At 46.0% G+C, this 5,000-nt stretch overlaps 1 pseudogene across 1 annotated transcript in view; it reads right to left on the bottom strand.

Moving 5' to 3' along the window:
- Positions 1-2,284, bottom strand: part of LOC311370834 (partitioning defective 3 homolog pseudogene) — a 4,118-nt pseudogene extending 1,834 nt beyond the window's left edge. The window contains exon 1 of the transcript in view: positions 2,051-2,284. The product of the transcript in view is annotated as a partitioning defective 3 homolog pseudogene (transcript). The remainder of the gene's footprint in view (positions 1-2,050) is intronic.
- Positions 2,285-5,000: the final 2,716 nt, after the last annotated feature.

The raw sequence follows: 5,000 nt of genomic DNA on the forward strand, positions 1-5,000 counted from the left end.
GTGAAACAATAATAACAAAATCCAAACTGGCCTTGTCACTCACAGACAATATTCTGCCCATGTTTCCCGGCACAAGTCAAGCGGGCTGAAACCCAATTGTGCAACAACTGAAAAACCACACTCACTGAAGGCCACGCCAGACAAGTCAAACCCCCAGAATCCTCCAGCTGCATAGCCACCCTACCCACCCAAAGTTCCAACGCTCGTATCGTCTTCCTCCGTTTTATCCCCCGGTTTCTTTACTTTCTCTCCCAATACAATAAAGACGCAGCGGAAGGAGGACGCGAGGGGCCGCGTGGGCACGCTGCCCGGTAGGCTATCTCGGGGGGACAGATTCTCCCCCTCAGCCAATGCCACGTCCTTATTTTATGTAAATAAATAAAAAGTCTGGCGAGCGGTGGCAGGGGAAAGCGGCTTATCTGTCAACTTTGACTATTAACCTCAGAGACAAGCACGGGCCGCTTGCTTTTATCTAAATTGAAAAACAGAGTTATTTGAATATCACGGGGAGGGGAGAATGCAATATACCTCTGCAGGGGAAAAAAAAAAAATTGCTCGCTTCCCCCATTTTTCTTCCCCCCCCCCCCCCCCGAGATAAGACTGTATTTAGCGCCTCGCAAACAGAGCTTATGAGAAGAAAGCGATTCAGGCAAATAATTTCCTCTCCTCTCTTTCCTCCCCTTCCTCCTCCTCCTCCCCCTCTCCTCCTTTGCTTCTTCTCCAAATATCCCACCAGCTGTTTTAATGGAATCCTTTAACGCTGAATGGAAATGCGGTATCTGTGCGATTACTCTTGTGCTATTGCCGCGTTATTACCTGTCCCCGGATGTACGACGTCTGTCTCTATATACGCAAAGCGGTGGCTTCTTATGTCACCGCGACGCCCGGGCTGAGATTGATACATTCGCTCAAGCGACAGCGGAGTGCGGCTGCCTCTTCCATCCCAGTCTCTCTCTCACCGTGCTGCAGAGAAAACCCGGGCCTCTTGTATGGCAGCCTGGGCTGAGGACTCTCACCCGAGCCACGGAACAGAAACACAACACACACACACCCCTGTATGCACAGCACACCCGTACGCCACAACCCCCTAGGCCCCTGTGTGCTCTGCACGTTTTTATGTTGTCGTCTCCCTTAGCACAGTCAAACACGCGCAGTGTTAGCGCGAGGTTGTGCTCACAGTGCGCGCTCTAAGAAGACGCCGTGGTAAACCGTGGCGTGTTGTTTTGTTTGTGTGTAGTGTGGCGCCGGTGGAAGGAGCGACGCTGTGCACTTTAAGTGCGTGGAACCCGCTACACCACCCCCTGTCCCCCCCGTCCCCTCCCCCGTCGCGACTACGTGTTGTCTGGAACCCTTCTCCTCAAAATCACATGTGTGAATATTAATGATGGGGAATTAGAGTAACTGGGGGATTTGTAACCTACTTTGGGTGGAAGATGATTCCTGACATAGCCGAGGGGTCTCGTGGGGTAGGTCGCAGCTTGGCTGTCCTATTGTGTTTGTGTTGATACACCCCCGATGATTACTTGTGACAGGGAAAGCACTTTATCGTCACCAAACACAAACCCTCGTTGATGTTATACTCCAGAGTATATGATTGACGTATTATAGCAATATTTCACTGTGCCTCTGTTATACTTATGGATTCAAGGCTGCTCAAATCATTTTGCTTTTCATTTGTTTATTTTGGGCTACAAAGATGCTTCCCCTGCAATGTGTACATCGATTGAAAAGACAAATAAAAAATTTGTATTGAGTATATCTATGTTTAGAAAAATGTCTCACTCTGAAACCTCTGCTGGAATTGCAATTTCCTTTGTGATTAATCACGTTTCATAACATGATTTATGTTATCAATACTTAAAGGTGCAGTGAGTACGAATTAGTGGCATCTAGTGTTGAGGTTGCGGATTGCAGCCAACTGAACACGGCCTGCCTGACACCTCCCCACCAATTCCCTTTCATTCTAAGGTAAAGAAACATAACAATTGTTATGTCATGGGATCATACACTAATTAAAACATACTCATGAATATTATATTCCAACACTCACACGTCTCCATTCCGATGTCCTCCTCTGTGGCCACGGCAACGGACGTGTCGTATGACTTGTCGATGGCCGCCCGGAAGCTCTCGTTGCAGCCGCGCCCCCGGTTGATATGTGGGCGTGGCCTGTGCACGTTGATGTCACCGTTGAGCGACGCCTCTGCCACGGCCGTCTGGAGGCTTTCCAGGGAGCTGGACTTCTTCAGGCCGAGCGAGGGTCCCACTTCCTGTTCCGAGGTTCCTGTCGACACACAGTAACAGTTTGAGTTCATGACAGTCTGATGCAAATCAATCCGTCAATATAGAAAGCATTTTGAAAGGCGTATTGGATACAAATATATGGCTGGGTGGGAGTGAGTGGAAGCAAAATATTATACTAAAGCAATATGTTTCAATCTACTTTTTCAAGACTATCTCCCAACATCATGTTTTTGTTTTTTCAATTTGTATCATTTGAAATTGATTTTGAAATTTCTTAAACAATATCTACATGTCTACATACACTCTTACACACACACACACACACACACACACACACACACACACACACACACACACACACATACACAGACACACGGATACACACACACCTAGCTTCTAGCAGCTTTCAAATGGATATATATCGACTACCTATGTATTTTATAGATATTATAGACATATTATCAAGTTTAAAAAAAGTATTATAAGTAGGTTTCAAAAATAAGTCGCACAAACTGTTGATTCCACGCCAAGTCAAATTGCATTTAAGTTGACCTAAACCTAGCCATGGTGACTGTTATCACCCAGTTAAATCGTTGTGTTTCTTGTTCAGCACATTTAGGTTCTACAAGTGCTGCATTCACCTTTCTTCATCTACCATTCTTATAACCCAAGCAGTGGAATCACCCCATTACCGTACATTTTACACCCTTACCTTTTAATGGAACGTGGGACTCAATTTAAAGTACAAAGGGGCTGCCTGAACCACTGCTGAAAGAAGTGTTGTGTCTCACAGTTATTTGCTTTTTATTACGTTTTGTTTGAGATGAAGTAATGCAGAGTGCTTGCCATGCAATTCCCAACGAGAACGAAGCAAAAAAAGGTGACGCAAATTAGGTAAAAAAAATAAATGATGCCATCGGACAGCCAATACAGTGATGCGCACCGAGAAGAAACCATTATACCCCTGCTAAGACACTTCCACGGTGAGCACCATAACTCAACCCTTGTCCTGGCGCAGACAGAGCTTTTAAAGGGAAATGATGAGGCTGAAGTATGAGGCATACAAATGGAACACAGTTGGCAGAACAATCATCCCCATCTGCCAGATGCAATATAATAATGAAGATAATACAAAGAAACTTTCAATGGACTGTGAACTTCATTCCTATTCCTTAAGTGTTCATGGGAGCGCAGGGTTGAGTGGAAGTGATTATTTTGACAAGCGTTGCACTGTGGATAAAGAGGCAAAGGACAGAGTCGTTTAAGAAACATGAATAAATAAAATGATGACCGTTCATTACCAAAATTGGTTTCTTTCACACAGGCACAATCTGAAACAGACTTGAGAATAGCCTTTCAAAACGCCATTCACCTTGTTTATTATGAGGGCCGGCCCTGCTGTTCAACTGTGGCCTCACCCTGTGTGGATGTAAGCTGGCAGTAAGCTGCACAACACAAGGGCAGGACCACTGAGTGCACAGCTTCCACTCGCTTTGTGTCCACTGAAAACAACACACACAACCTACACTGGCAGACCATATGGACCCTGAAAACACCAACTCATCAATGGAGAAACGTGAGCTACTAAAAGGCCAAAAGTTGAATAAGATAGTTGTTGCAAACTGCCCTAACACCAACACTGAACTAGAAAACGTTGAGCGCAGTTGGCAACTTCCAGCACATGTTGGTGTGTGTTGGCATTTATTGGTGTTTGATGAGGCAGTGTGCACGCACCTTAAAGGTTGTATCAGCGATTCTAGGCCGAAACATAATTGATCACATTCATCCGATCTGTCCACATGATCTGTTAGCTGCCCGCCCAATGAGCAGGCCGTCAAAAAAAAATGTCTCTGTAGGCAGCCTGTGCTCCGAGATCGTACACAAAAACAAATGGCACTAACAACCACTCAAAACCAAAATAAATAGTATTCTAACCGATCACAGACAACGGGTGGGTGTTGTGGGCTTTTGTGCTTCATTCATGATGGTTTTTACTGGATGCACGAAACACAGAAGGGAGGTGTAGGTCAAGCGTGCTGGCTCTGTTTGTTTGTTGGATCTCGCTTTAAATATCAACAGAAGTGACGTCACCCAACATCTCTGATACAACCTTTAAGGTATTATAGAGAAAACAATTACTGACATGTGACTAACTAAAAGGAAAATAACCCAAAACAGCATGAGTGGAATATAACACTTTAGCACGACAAATCCTGACTTACAAAACAAATACAAAAGCCTCTGTAAACGTGAGGAGGAAGGGATTAGACCCAGCAGGGAGTGGGGGGGGGGGGGCTAAACCTGGTCCACAGGACCCCTGGACAGCTGTACTTATTTTTCCAATGGCTACCAAGGTTTTTGTTTAGGGTATGCAAGTGTAGCGAGACCCCAGCATCGGTAATTCATTTTGTCGCGTGTGTCAGTATGCGTGTGTGTCTGTGTGGTCGCTCCGTGTTCCCATCTGTTCCCCCCCCCCCCCCCACCCCCGCCTTAACCCCGCCAGGAGTAAACAAACCGATTGGTTGATTTTCTGTCCCGCTCATTCCACCTCGGGGCGAGACGCCGCCGCCGCCGAGGTGGCCCAAACGCCGTGCTCCCTGCCTTCCATATAACGAGATGGATTTCTTTTCAAAGTTCCTCCCGAAGGCTTGTTAATTGCAAACTTCAACCAAGGAAACAATCAGTAATGGTGGATATCCTGTTGATTGAATAGATTTTCCCTCTCTCTCGCTCGCTGGACTCTTGTAGGACCCTGT

Source organism: Micromesistius poutassou (assembly GCF_964030765.1).
Source record: "Micromesistius poutassou genome assembly, contig: SCAFFOLD_5259, whole genome shotgun sequence".
Taxonomy (NCBI): Eukaryota; Metazoa; Chordata; class Actinopteri; order Gadiformes; family Gadidae; genus Micromesistius; species Micromesistius poutassou.